This window comes from Euprymna scolopes, chromosome 20 (assembly GCF_053919585.1).
Source record: "Euprymna scolopes isolate OS-2025 chromosome 20, ASM5391958v1, whole genome shotgun sequence".
NCBI classification, from domain to species: domain Eukaryota; kingdom Metazoa; phylum Mollusca; class Cephalopoda; order Sepiida; family Sepiolidae; genus Euprymna; species Euprymna scolopes.
Genome location: NC_136501.1, coordinates 67,479,972 through 67,496,278, shown reverse-complemented (window position 1 = coordinate 67,496,278; position 16,307 = coordinate 67,479,972).

The window sequence follows — 16,307 nt, the reverse complement described above, 5'->3', positions numbered from 1 at the left end:
CAATATGGTTTCCGTTCTGCAAGAGCTACCACAGAGATGCTAACGGTTATATCTCACAGGATTATTGAATCTCTTGACAAAGGCTTCCTTTCTAGGGTAATTTCTCTTGACATATCAAAGGCCTTCGACAAGGTATGGCATAATGGCTTACTTCACAAGATTTCCAGATACGGTATAACTGGAAATGTTTTCTCTATCATTAAATCATTTCTGTCTGATAGGCTCATAACAGTAGTGGTCGAGTGACAAAAATCGGAGGCCTGCAGTATTAATGCTGCAGTCTCTCAAGGGTCCATCCTGGGCCCAACTCTCTTCCTGATCTACATCAATGCTCTCCCTAAACACATATATAAATCATTCGTTGACACCTATGCTGATGACACGACCATCTACGGCAACACACCAAAGGCTGTAAATGACAAAGTTCTCTCTGATTCTCTCTCCTCTGATCTCGAGCGCGTGGTTCAGTGGGGGAAGACGTGGCTGGTTACCTTTAATGCATCTAAAACCAAACTCCTATCTTTACATCATCAACGCTCTGATCCCCATCTGCCATCAATTGAAATGGATGGCTTTCGTCTAGGAGAAGCCCCATGTTTTGACAAGCTTCTGGGCTTGACCTTTACTCCTGATCTGAAATGGAACACGTACATCAAGTCTGTTGCCAAGGTCGCTGGAAAGATGGTGGGATCCTTCTACCGCTCCAGAAGATATCTCACTAATGATGCAATTTTCTATCTATATAAAAGCCAAGTACGTCCAAGGATGGAATACTGAGTCCATATCTGGACGGAAGCTGCTAAAAACAGCCTATCCTGCCTTGACAGAGTACAAAATAGACTTCGTGACTGAGTGGGGGATGCCCTTTTCTCTTCACTGCAACCTCTCTCCCACAGAAGAGATGTTGCGAGCCTATCTTTGTTTTATCGTTATTTCCATGGCAGGTGCTCGTCTGAGCTCCAATCTCTGGTACCCCCTCGCCAATCTTTCACGAAAAACACCCGTCTAGCTGAATCCACTGTCAAAAATTTTCCCCACTCTTTATCAGTGCCTAAATCAAAATGTAGATTCCATGAACAAAGCTTCTTTCTTAGAACTGCACGCCTGTGGAACTCTGTTCCGTCTGCCTGTTTCCCACCTGACTACAACCTGGATGTCTTCAAGTCCAACGTAAACAAATTCCTGATGATCCGCCCCCTTAAGTAGACACTTTATTAAATCTCCACACTAACGTACTGTACTTACAATAACCCTTATCCCTGAGTGGCTTCCCGGCCTTGATAAGTGGTGACCACCTTGTAAAAAAAATTGAAGCATTACTGTTTGTAATTATAAAAAATAATTATATATATATATATATATATATATATATATATATATATATATATATATATATATATAATTTTAAGGGGATTAAAACAACAGTCTAAAGAGCAGAGTATATTTTAATGTATATGTAAATTCATTAATACAATTAAAATAAAGTACTCGTTTTAATGTAGATATATAATAAGCTCGAAAGTCATATATATCCTAGACTGATAATTTATAATAAAAATTAAAAATTAAAAATCAGTTTCACAGGGAATAACAAACAAAATTAATAAATTGTACGATCGTTTCGGAAACGATATTTTATTGAGATAAACAATAAGTCTTGGGCAATAATTTTTCAAACAAAGTTTCCTCATCAGCAAAAATATTGGGTGGGCTTTTAAAGACACCAAAAATAACCCTAGCATATTTTAAGTAAGGCAGATGTATCTGGTTAATATTTAAAATATAAAGGAAAATAGTTACCTTTTTGATGTTGATAAACAAAGCAAGATAAAATGAAAATACATTCAGAAATAAAAATAAAAATAAAATAAAATCAGGTGGAAATGTAATGTTAAGAGAAGACATTTAAAATATTTCTAATAAAAATATCCTTTTACTGGTTCGCCTTCTAAAAGTCGTAAGTATCATCGTCAATGCATTCATTTGGATGGTAAATGTAGTTTATGAATGCTTGAAAATGTTGATATATACAAACTTTCAAAGGAAACGCCAATAGAATAATATTATCAGTTTAAAATCGTTAGTAACGCTAAATTTGAAATCACCTTAAATATTTCTATTACAAGGAAGATAAGTATAGTAAAATAGAAAAATAAAGAATTTTACTATTCAAGGGGAGATAAACACTAATTAGTTATAAGTTGAATTTTTTATATAATAAATGAATCTTATTGGTAGTAATTAAATAAAAATAATATTTTAATAGTAATTATAATATTTAAAGAACTCATATTAATAAAAATAGTAAAATATAAATTTAAAGTGAAATAGATATTAAAATAACATAGAAAATAATAATAAAAATATCAGATAAGATGATAATAATAATAATAATAATAATAATAATAATAATAATAATAATAATAATAATGCTAAAAACTATAATAATAGTTATTAATTTATAAATTATAACTTTTAAGATGAATTAATAATAAGAAATGTTCATGATTTACGGTGGCTTTAATTTGTCAAGCCTAAACCAACGTTTGTGAATGCATCCTGAACAAAATTTCGTCTTTTAAGTGTAAGAGAATGGTTTTATTTTTATTATATTTTAAAAGCTTAAGGTCTTCATATCTACAAAGTGTACAGAATCTGTTCCCCGGCATATATGCTTCATAAGATCCTCTTATTTCCCATTTTAAATTGAAGGGAATATATCTATCATTGAGTCGCCAAATATGTTTAGATAAAGCAGTGTAGTTTCTCAAGGAAATATATACAATTGTTTCATATATGTATTTACATTACCCGTCCGAGGCTAGGTAAAATTATTTTAAATATTTGTTGTACATTACCCGTCCTAGCGAAGGTAAAATTCTTTCATATACGTGCTGTAAATTACTATTCTAGGGAAGGTACAATTATTTATACATGTGTAATACTGGTCTTAGGATAGGTGAAATATTCTTCTGCTCGAGGTAGCAAATGATACATCGACATCAAAATGTCTTTATCTTTGGAATAATAGGTATGTTCAAAAGTAACTTCATTTTTCAGATTGTTTTATACGGTCCAAAGCAACGCCGGGTAGCCCTGCTAGTAATATAATATAGTAAAAATCTTTATTATTGTAATGGTGTGACCCTTTGGCGTGATTATGGCGTAGTATCTGTGTTAACTGTGCCAGGTAGGGCAAAGGGTCAAAACATTATTATTATTATTATTATTATTATTATTATTATTATTATTATTAATAATAATTGATTCGAGCTACGGAGGGTTTCTGGATCGATTATTATGATTAGAAAAATAAACAATTAGATTGGGAAAAAGTGATTGACAGTTGAAATAATAAACAGTCACAAAAGAATGTGAAAATAGAAAGTAGACGTAAACATAATTTCGGTTTGCATGAACTAGATTGAGGTTACGTCAGCTGTTGGTCTTAGACACGTGATGAGCTGTAGATGTGGACAGATTCTAATCAGTCGTTAGAGGAGCATCAGGGAGAACGGACGACTCAAGGGGGAGTTGGTCTCTTCATGACGCAGGGAGTGGCGTTTTTTCAGGCAGCCAAGATTTGAAGACGTTGTAATCTCTAGAGATGAAGACCGGAATCCTGAAAATAAATGTTCGTATATAATCCAGGTATGTGTTATGTTTATTTACAGCTGTTAAAAAGAACTGTATGTCTACAACTATTTCGATGCGTCCACGTCAATCGTTTCCTGTTAGAACTGTTTCATAAATGTTAAAATATACACACTAGACGATCAACTAAATGATACGACGTATATGCATACACGCATTTACACATACATGAACGTAGAGATAAAATATGAACCCCGCTATTCAACATATACGTCGTTGTGGAACATATTCATATACACACCTAACGTAACATAATGAAATCAGAGAATTTCTATGTCTGTGACGTCAATACTTTCAAATAATTGATGAGAGTAAAAACTAGTTTCAAAAGAAAAAAGTTGACAAATTGGCCAAAGGTTAAAAGTAGTGAAGAAGTCGATTTTCAGCACATACGAAAATTTACGTAATCAATTATTGCCTTACAAAAATAGACAAACAAATCAGTTATAGGAACGGTGAGTACAGCGATAGAAGTGTATAGAAAGAAACCAGTGACCTGGTTAATCTAAGAAAGAGTCTAACAGAAAATAAAATCATTGTTTTTGATAAACAAAGTAATTTTCTTGTTATGTCATTTAAGGATAATAACTCGAAATCAAAAGAGTAAATTGGTTTATGTCCCTTAAGTCGAGAATCTATATTAAAGAATAGTTATTATTACACAAATAGGAGGCGCCAGACTTTGCACAGGCGTAAATACGCTTAAATATGATATTTTTCTTTGTTCACATTTCGTATATATTATAATAGAGTCATAATTTCAAAAGTAACAAAAAGGGTTTAGGTTCAAACACCTAGAATCGAAACCGAACCTTAGCATTCAAATCCGGTGACTTTACTATTGCCCCAACGTGATATGCACGAAATCTGCTTAAAAATTTGAAATAAGCTTAGATGAATGTACATTTTGTACATTATTCTAAGCTTATTTTTGTACATTCATCTAAGCGTATGACGAGTTTTTTTCAATTTTGAACCAATTTTGGCCCCTTAAAACTATTTAAACCGACTAAAATCCCATAAAAGACGACCCTTAAAAATTTCAATCATTTGAGGCCAATAGTGCCGCTCTGCGACTTTCAGTTCTGGAGAAGATACAGGTTGCAAATATGGAGACAAACATATATGTTTTTTATGTACCAGACTACCAGGGAAAGCTGGCTTTGCTAGGGCATTAAATACGCTTAAATATGATATTTTAATTCGTTCAGATGTCGTACATATTATTATAAAATCGTGATTTCAAAAGTAAAAAGAAAGTATTTGGGTGATACCAGCTAGAGTCGATTCCTAACTGTGGCATCCCAAACTGGTGACATTACGACTGTACACACGTGACACGCGTATGAACAGATTAAAATTTAAAATTAAAAATAAACTAAAATGAATGTACAAAATATATAACGATTTTTTAAAATAATTTTTACCCATTTTTGATCACTTCAAATCTATTTTTACCGGCTAAAGACCCACGAAACAACTGTCGGTAAAAATGTAATCATTTGAGACCTCTCGCGTCATTTTGCGACTTTTAGTTGCGAAGGAGATAGAGTTTGAAAATTTGGAAACAGACAGACATACAGCCTTTTATATATTAGAATATAATTAACAAGAATACTTAAGGGTGGGTACAGTCTGGGAAATATAAATTGCGTTTATGAAACGATACTGATTTCTGTAGTTCAAACACTTTGGATTGTTTAATGTCTGCACCAGAATTGTGCGTTCATAAGTTATAAATTCCCTTTATTCTCCCGGCCATTAGTTGTTGGCCCGTAGCTAAAGGTTTTGCAAATGGAGTCAAAGGCGGCTTCGTGATTTGTTCGGAATCTTACTACCGGCAGGAATTGTCATCTTACACTGATGATTGCGTAAGCAAGAAAAACTAGTGCCTGTAGATACAAAAGTATAATTATAATTTCACTAGCATTTCAGCCTAGCTTTGCCCGGGTGTTTGAATGTGTATGTTGAGAAAAAAAGTGGTAGTAGGAAGGCAGGCTCGAACCCGTACCGCGAAGAAGGAAAATAACAGGAATAAGACCCTGGCGCCTTTGTTGTTACAAACGAACCGGAAGTGACGTAGGTTTAAATTAAGGCTAAACAATCGAAAGGAGAGGATGACTTCCAAAAGTATCGCCGAAAAAAGCGACGCCCTGTAGAAAAGTGCCCAGTTGCAGGTGAAGATATAAATGTTTTTAGCCAAGTTTTCGATATTTATCGTCTGAAAGGTTGAGCTTCAAAACGATACTGATCTTTGTAAAATCCGTCGCATCTGTCGAAATTTTAAGGCAGACATGCAAACATACATACATACATTATATATTATATATTGGTAGCTCAAATTTTCGACCCAAACCGATTAAAAAGCTTGCCGTATCTCTGAATACCCTTTATGTAAAATTTCAAATGTTTAGACCAGAAATTGTCTGAGTAATTTAGTAGAGACCGCAGTGGTCAATTTTTTTAATAACTTTGACCCCTATTATGACCCCTTAACGTTTATTGTTTGTGGCTCAAATCAAATTATTAAGTTAGATTCATGCCCAAGGAATCTATATCTAAAATTTCAAGTGTTTAGACCCAAAATTGTCGGAGGAGTTTAGTAAAGTTCTCAAAGGACAACTCGTTGAACTTTAACCCCTTAACAGCCAAATTTTGGCTGAAAACGGATTGCAAAGATTTTCCCAAATCTCCATACCCTGTATATCAAATTTCGAGTTTGTAAACTTAAAAAATTAAAGAAAGAAGCTCTAGATGATTCACAAGATTCAGCAATAGAAATTATGCTCTTGATTATAAAACCGGCCACGCTGTCCAGATAAGTTCGGTAAAACTACTTATTGTATTATATACAGGAAAACCCTACAATATAATTTGAAGATTGAGCAAGGCAGCTTTCCTCAAATTATACGACATTTTAGTAGCTTCAAATGCTTGTTAAGCGTAGAAATCGGCGATTTTAATTGTTATTAGATTCGCTGCAAATTTTTAACACATAAGGTATGGTTTATTTTGGACTCAATCATACCTATGTAGAAATATTTTAAAGGTAAGTCGCATATGCCCTTGACAAATGTTATTCAAAATGTAGATTAAATTTTACTTTCTTCCTCCATAACCTTTTCATTGTTATAACGATAAATCCCTGGAGTTGTTACCAATAATAAACAATTACTTAATGGTAGCGGGCCGTAAAATACGCATTAATATATTTTAACTCATTCAGATTTCGTATTTATTGTTACTAAGTAAATTCTCTGTTAAATATTATATTCTTCCTAGTACTGATTTCAAAAGCTTAAAGACATGGCTTGGATGTCATCAGTTAGAATCTAAACGAAAACATTTCGAGTTCAAGCCGCATCTATTACTGTTGTAGCTGTTGAGAGATAAACTATATGAAGGCCAACATTTTTTTTCAAAACTAAGCAGTTTCTTTTGGTTGAAACCGCGACACTATACTTCTAGACCTAAGACTCGTCTTATCTTGTGGGCAAACCAAACAAATCATAATCATCATCAACATCATCATAATAATCATCAGGGTTCTTTATCACTCTAAGGTACTTCCCCTTGTTTCACTCAAATTGTTTTGCCTCTGACTTGTCTTGGCCAAGTAGAATACAGTTTATTGTCGAGGTCCTCTCTCCACCGGATTTTTTGGGCTTCATATAGGTTTTTCTCTCTTGCCTTGTCGTCTATTCTATAGCTCTATATGCCCACCTGTTCTCTCTTAACTCTAGTTATGATCTGACTAGTTAACTTTCGTTTTTCATATAGTAGTAATGATATTATTTACTCCATCTTATTGTCTGATATATGTATTTGGTTTTAATCACTTATAATGCGTTATTTTATATTCTGCATCTTAGCTCTTCTACTGTTTTATTATATAGCGGCAATTTATCACTGCCATATGTCATAACAAGCATAATGCATTCATGAAACATTTTTTTTTAATATACGTAGTTGAATTGCTGTTGTCCGTGATGTGATCTGCTTTAGAAAAGGCTGTCCATTGAAGTGCAATTCGCTATTTGATTCCAAGCATCATATTGGCATTGCGTCGCACCATCTTCCTTGGTTAGAATATTGTTTACAACTTCCTCAATATATTCACTGGCAAAATAATATAATATTAAATATATCCCAACCATATATGACAACGTAGCACAACTATTTATAATTAATTCTAACCATATAGCGCAACTATTAATTCTAACCCACATAGCGCAACTATCTATCATTAATTCTAAATTATAGTATTCTGGAGGCAGAGAGTTTTATCTTCAGTACAGAGGATGTCTAAGATTAAATAAAAAAAATTAAGAATAAATAAATAATGTTAGACGGTGAAGACGCTGCCATGGAGTAAATAAAGTATTTTAAAATTGTATATACATTTACAAATTCAACAAAAAATATTCCCGAGTTATACGAGCTGTAGCCGAAAAAGATCTGAGTTTAGTCAAAATATTTTGAGAATCACATTAATTTTCACCTAACAATCTTCTTGGAATATCCGTGAATCTTATTTATAAAATGAGTCCGTAGAAACAAGGGCGGCCAAGTGTACCAAGGCGAATCTACTGACAGATTCCGCAGCTAATAGAGGGGCGGAGAGGGAAAGAAGCTACAATCAACTGACACACCTGTAGTGCTTTACGCATACACACTTACTGACTTAGCAAATGAACAAAGACAATATTTTTTTGCCGTTGCGTTGCTTGCTTCTTAAAATAAAACAAAATATATTCATTTACACTAATTATTATTGATATTCAAAATTTAAAAGAAATATATAAAATATATATAATTGTTCATATAATATAGGACACAGGTAGTACAGCCATGTGGAAATTTATGTTTATTAAATTCCTAAATGTCTCCATTCTAACAATTATTTTCGTCGGAAAAGTGGTATTCTTTATATTTAAACATTCGCCACTGCCGGTTAGGCGATGGACGCAACGGCAAAGACGTCACGTTTTTTTCTTTCTTCACGGTACGGGTTCGCGGCTGCCTGCCTACTACCATAGTTTGTTTTTTTTTTTGTTTTTTTTGCGCAACACACACCTCCAAACACCCGGGCAACGCCGGACACCCAGGCTAGTTCTAAAATAAAAGAATATTCCATGCATATTTATGAAACAATACAGAGCTTTTGTTACAAATAGATATAAAAAGGTCATTATAAAAAGCTTACGTTTACTCTAGTTTTCTCTTTTGTGCTCAAGATATTTATTTTTTACATACGTTCAAACGTGTTTATCATTTGGCTGTCGGTCGTTCTTTTAGTCTGTCACGCTGATGGCCATATAAGTACTTCGAACGTATAGAAATCCAACTGTTTTCTAAATAGTCACACCTTTTACCTATTCACTACAAATATGGTAAAGCCATTCAATTGACATTTCTATTGCGTTCGACAAAGTCTGTCATTTTGTTCTTCTATAAAAACTATTGTCTTACGGTATTTCTGTTAATGTTAGGTCTTTACTTTCTGATTGAGCTTGCTAGATGGTGTCTCTTTATTCTCTTTCCAATATCAATGCGGTGTTCCACATGGCTCTAGTTTAGATCCAGCACGCTGTCTTTTCTATATCAATGATCTCCCAGAGAATTTCATTGAGAAAAATAACAACAATGGTTTTGATAGCAGTCAATTCTGGTGTTATTTTCGCCTATTTTTCCTAGATCAATTGAAACATACGGCTGATCAAGAAGTGAACCTGCATTCACTTGCTGATTATGGTATAAACAGATTTGTTTCGTTTAATCATGTTAAAACTCTATCTTCGATGGCTAATTTCGTTATTGTTAGTTCCTTATATCAAGTTGCTTCACGCCTTGTCTGGAGCAATTAGTATAAAAATTTAATTTAATTTAAATACTTCATTTAATAATTTCCAGCGGGCGATAGCGCTCTAATTACTTGTAAGACCATCTATAAATTATTGGGCACTGATAGATATAATAGCTTACAATTAAGTTCGACATAAAATTTTCATCGATAAACACAAACATTGAACAAACACATCTTAATAATACTCTTTCTTTGATGTTCCTATTTTCCCCCAAACTTTCTTTCGAATATTGAAATAATCCAGACCTTCCGTTTCAATTATTTATTATTCGCACTTATTCTTTATAGCAAAGAATAAAAAAAAATTCAAACAAAAAATAAATGCAATTTGTCTTCGATAAGTTCGATGAACGATATTTCACACGTTCACATTCGATCTGATTCGATTTTCAAAGAAATCAATTAATGCCTCAAAATAATTAGTCATTAATTAACATGTAATCAAAATTGCAGACAGTAAACATCATCCAACACTTACGAACACAACAAAATCGAAAATTCCTTCCTAATACGAATGATCGAGTTTAGCTTATAGAAATCTAGTTTATATATATTTATATATATATATATATATATATATATATATATATATATTGGGTGACCAAAAAAACGGGCCCAACTCTAATTAGGCCCCGTTTCTTTGTGTTTTGTGCGAATGAAATGAAACTTTGGTCATAACTAGTTTATTATATTCAAAACATAACATTAAAACACTAGGGTCTTTGGCCTTTTTTCTCCGTTCTACAGCATATGTTCTAAATGGCCTCCATCTATCTCCGTGCATTTCTTAAGGCGCAGCACGAAGTTGTCCATGACGTTCTTACAGACCGAATTTGTAATTGCTTTCATCTCCTCCCTGATGGCTTCCTTGAGTTCCGTGATGGTTCGTAGACTCTGTCCTTAAGATAGCACCAAAGAAAAATATCTGGGAGGCTCAAGTCCGGGCAATCAGGTGCCCACTCAAAATCAGCCTTGAGACTGATCACTCGGCGTCCAAAGTTATCTTTCAGCCAATCCCGGGACAGGTTTGAGGTGTGAGAACTTGCTGCGTCCTGCTGGAACCAGAAATTGCTCATGAGCCACGGGTAGATGGTCTGGAGCCCACTCTTGAATGTTTGGGGGACCTCCACATACCGCTCCTTGGTGACTGTCACTGCTGCGCCAGATTCTTCGATGAAGATTGGTCCGATGATGCCTCTGGCCGAGATTGCAGCCCAACACCGTGCACTTAGGAGAGTGCAGGGGCTTGGTGGCTACTTCATTGGGTCTGGAGGACCCCCCTCCAGAAAACATTTGTCTTGAAGTTCGCCTTTCCATCAAGGTGGAAGTGGGCTTCATTTGAGGTCCAAAGGAGGTTAAGGAAACTTGGTGCCTCCTCCATCTTCTCGAGCATCTTGACTCTCATAACACTCCCCTGCTTCTTGTCTGAGGCTGTAAAGGTCTGTAGCGTCTGTATTCTGTATGGGTAAGTTCTGATATCGCTCACCAGCACTCTACTGCAAGTCTTACGGGACATACCGAGGGACTGACTTCGCTTACGCACAGAGCGTTTCGGACTCTGCTGGAGAGACTCTCTTACTCTTTCGACCAGCTCAGCTGTTCGCTTCTTGGGACGTCCCGAGTGGCTTGGACGGTTCTCTCTGGCAGCGTTAAGGTTCTCTAAGGTCCCATACTTCTCAAAGTGGTCCACCCAGTTCTGAATTCTGCTTTTGGATGGATCCTTTTCACATTCGAACTGACGCATGAAACTGTCCTGGGTTTTCTTAAACGATTCTATCTTGTAGTAAAAATTAACACAGTGTATTATTTGTTCCAGCTCCCACTGGGGTCTTGGTGTACTCACAGTCGTTGATTCCGCCATGTCCTGTAAAATAAGAGCAATCGGTGAATAAGTAATGGAGATATAACATAAAGTGTGCAAGGGGCCCGTTTTTTGGTCTCTGTGTGTGTGTATATATATATATATATATATATATATATATATATATATATATATATATATATATATATATATATATATATATGTATATATATATATATATTAGGAAATCTTCTATCTCGGGTGATAATGATATGCGCCTTGGTGTATCAGCGATTTGTCTGAGCATCTTCGAGTGTAGCTCTGGTGCCCTATTCCAGAATAGTGTGCAGTGGTCTGGTCTGCGGCTTTTTTGTTTATTGTCCTCTAGTCTCAGTTGCCAAGGTAAGTGCCAGTTAGTTTAAGGTCGCGTTTGAATATATCTTTGTAGCGGAGTACTGTCCGACCTCAGCGGCACTGTTCTGCTGCCAGTGAGCCACGCAAGAATGGGATTACGGCCGTATTCTATCCGGTGGACATGACCCAACCAGTGGAGAAATATTTGTATATATCTATAAAGTAACGGAACACGATGAGCCGTTGAGAAAAGCGAGATTACGGGTTGTTACCATCTATTGTGATGCAATGGGAGAATATTATTGTAATGTTGGCTTTCCGAACATTTTTTTCATTTTAGGTTTCAAATATTCCCACGAAGTCTGAAAAAAAAATTATTTACTTTTTACAAAATTTCTTAGGTTACAATCCAGAATGCTAGTTTTAAATATAAATTGGTTGTTTCTTTTTTTTGTTTGTTTTTTTTTTACATAAGAACGCCAGATAACTACTGTAAACATGATTCATATTTTGTTTTTACAGTTAAAAATTCGTTTTTTAGCTGAAAAATATCGACAGTTAAACGTTTTATTTATTTTTGAAATAAGGATTGGTTATTCGCATTCCTTTGATTCATCGGACTACTGTCTTCATCTTGAGTCTGATTTTCACAATGCTTCGGTCGATGCAACCTCCGACTTTCTTCAGATGCATCCTATCGAATTCGGGAATGTTTCGGTTGAACTCGGGAATTTAGACGGAATTTCGAGTGGAATCCTTTGTTTACTTCACGGGGGAAGTGTGCCCTTGTTCTGTCAGCCATGACTGGATAGAGATCCTAAGTAATTTGCAATTGTATTTTTCGGTCGTCCACACTGAGGATTGAACATTAATCTTTATGAGAATATCACTTTTTACAATTTATTTTTTCAAGTACTCTTACCATTGCGCCACGGGTCCTTGCAGACAATTCTAGTACAATTTTTGAAGCCTTAAATCTATTTTTATTTCTATCACTATTTATTACTAATTATTACTATATATATATATATATATATATATATATATATATATATATATATATATATATATATATATATATATATATATATATATATATATATCCGATGAATCCAAATAATACGAATCGAGAGTTTATTTTCGATATTTTTTTAGATTTTGCAAAAACTAAGCTCGATTTCATATAATCTTTTTGGCTTAATATTGTGATTAAATCTGTATTATTATTAACGTGCTAGGATCGTTTGAACATAGAATTAGCAGGAATCAGTTGTCGTGCCTGGTTGTCTGGCATCATAAGTTGCTCGAACGACATGCCGAAACTGCACGAATGGATAATAGGACTTATCGTGCATTTTTTTGCTTTAAATTGTCGTACATAAATAATAATGCCTTTGGATTAAAATTTATTACATTATTTTCTTTATACTTCCTTCTTTCGCCACGGTGAAATGCGCCAAAATGTAATTACTATCATTTTCTCTACCTTTTGCTAAACTTACAATTTTTCGCGATTTATTTAATTTTGAAGAGTGTTTCACTGCATTGAAATTATTGCGCATGCGATAATGTGTTGGATTGTGCAGAATTTACTGTGCACATTTCTCCGATATTTTAGGGTATTGTGCTACATGAAGTCTTGCGTCTTACTTCTTCATGAATGTGGCAGTAACTGGCATATTTACAGACAAAAATGGTGATTATATTACATAAATTCGACATTGCTTCACTACTTTATTTGGCTTTTAAAACAACCTTAAAGATGTTACAGTTCCGCTGTATTGGTTCATTAAACTTCGATTTTTTCTTGGATTGCATTGTTTACTTCCATATTTAAGAATTGTTTGAACTTTGTATATATAAACGGTATTCGTCTGTTAGTATATATGAAATAATACGGCATAAATGCGTTAATACACCGCTTCTCGTCAGATCACCGAAGCTAAGCAACGTTGAGCCTGATTAGTACCAGATGGATGGCCGTTTGGGAATCCTAGACGTTGTGTCTTCTCTCCGCTTTTCTCAGCTTTAGTTTCCAGTCGTCCTGTACATATAATTCACTTGCAACTGCTATTTTACAATGCAGACTCAGGAGAGTTGTGGTTGTTGATTCTGCACCTTCTGCCACAAAATTTACACTCGCATGCACCCATTCAATGAGAGTGATCATTACTGACTTGGTGACTGTTTAACTATACCGGATACTTTATGAAAAATATGTTCGGCGCTCTGCTGACAGATTGTGGGATTCATCGTTTGCAGTATAACTGTGGCAAGCAAACAAATGGAACCCCGTAGGTATATTAAACTCTCATGTAGCTTATAGGAATTACAGGAGTTATATCTATAGGTATTTCCACCTTAAATTCAATAAGAATACAATGATCGACTAAATACTTAGAAGGTTAAAATGGACAGTGAAGTACGAAGAGTTGCGAATAGAGAAATAAAGGAAACTGGTTAGCAGCAAAGCGTTGCCCGGTCGTACAATACGCTTAAACATATTTTAATTTGTGCAGATTGCGTATCAATTATTATAGAATCAATCCTCTATTGATTGCTATATATTACGAGGACTGATTTTGCTGGTGGACTAATTCGCAAAAAGTTTTAGAAATGAAAAAATAATAATGATAATGTCGTCCACCAAATTCTGTCTGTGTTTGTTTGCAATATCACGTCAGATGATATTTGGGATTGACGATGAATGCCCTGGAAAAGCCAATTCTGTTTAATGTTTACTTTTAAAATTTGCAAACGAAGAAATGATTTGCGGTGATTTAAAATGGCACCTCTTCTTTTATCGCAAATTGCACTTGGAAGTAAGAAAATATAAAAATAAATCTGTGAGATACACTCAAGTAAGAGCAGGGGATTATTCGATCTGTATTCGAATGCTCTACCACTGAACTATATCTCTAGATTATAATTAATCTATTTTTGATAAAAGAATGATTTGCTGAGATTTTATGAACTCCCTTGACTAGTGTAATGTAAAATAGCTTGCAGTCAATCAACAGGCAAAAATCACTACTCGCACAAATTCTTGCAACTGACTTTGCCGCTTCTCAAACATCAAATGATTTCTCCTTCCTCTCCCACCTACAAGTGACCTGTTTTTATGAGGCACGCACACGTGATCCCGCGAGACTTCATTCACTACAAAACATCACGGCCGCCATGATGGACTCTTTCTTTTTTTCTCGACGCATGCGACTCACAGGACAGACAGACACGAGGAGGTTTGTACGGTAAGCCATTATTCCCACACTGTCCCCCTGTAAAAATTATTCTGTTTTACCTATAAAAAAGCTATTTTTAAGATCGATTTTTTTAGATTTTCGATACTTATCGGATGAATTCTTGTAGAAAAGATATCTATGAACATTGCCATACATACCTTTATGCGAAATTTGCAAAAGATAGGCTCAGCCGTTTCGGATCCTTTGAGGAAAAAATTCACACGCGCACACACATACACACACAAAGTAACTTTTATATGATAGTAGCACATAGAGATAAACAAATTTACGACAGGAACGAAAAAGAGTTAAAAGAATATAGAAAAGAAAGATAAAGAGAGCGATATAAAGCGATTAAATGAAATAGAGAGGATAAGAGAGAGAGAATGTGTGAGACTGATATTGGGAAAGTATAAGATAGCAAACCAGAGATAGAAATAGAAGCACAGGAAGAGGGAAAGAAATAGAGAGAACTGGAGAATGGGGTAAATAAATAGGGGAAGAAAGAGAGATAAAGGAAAGAAAGAGAGAGGAAAATATAAAGCGAGGCCAGCCAATCTATATAACAACTGAGAAGGAAGAGACAGAAAAGAAATAGAATATCGACATAGAGAGAGAGGAGTAAAGTATTAGAAAGAGAAACTGGTCATTAGTAAATCTTGATAAAATATTCCTCCCCACGCATCTCAGGCTTCTCTTTATGAAGAAGTTTTATCGAAGCTGCTTAGTAAAACGTGAGCTTCCGGCTTCGGGCAATACTATTTTTCTTTTCAGGAACTTCAAGCGACAGGGACTTGAGCCCGATTTTGATATTTCAATGCTGTCAATAAATTGATACCAAAGTGCCACAGCAGTCTTTTCACGGAAGGTTCCTTTTTCAAAAGATGAATAGACATTTTATAAATAACGTCGACGGCTTCGTCCTGCTAACAAATTAGAGGTTTTGGACCAGAAGTAAATGGGTCGACCGTTTAGTGAAAAGAAGACGACGATATTCGCTGACAACCTATGCAACTCTCGTATCTTATGTATACAGTCGGATCCAATATGGCGCTGCATGAGACAAGTCGCCAGTAGGTTTCTGAATGGTTTGAAGTGGCAAGTCTGTCATATTCTGAAATCCGGAATGAACGTAGTTTAAATAGATGTATATTAAAACTGAGTCAGTCAGCACAAAAGAAAGAAGAGTAACGTTCTTAAATGTTCTAGTTGAAGTAATCGTTTGAAATGAATAGTATTTCTTAGAAGTTTTTTTAGGTTGATAATTTCATATTCGCTCCAGTCGCTTGATATAAGAAGCTGAAAAAACTTAAAAGTTAAAAATTAGCTAATAATAAGTTTTATAAAGATAGATTACTGACTCAGAAAACAGCCATTCTTCCTCATTTTC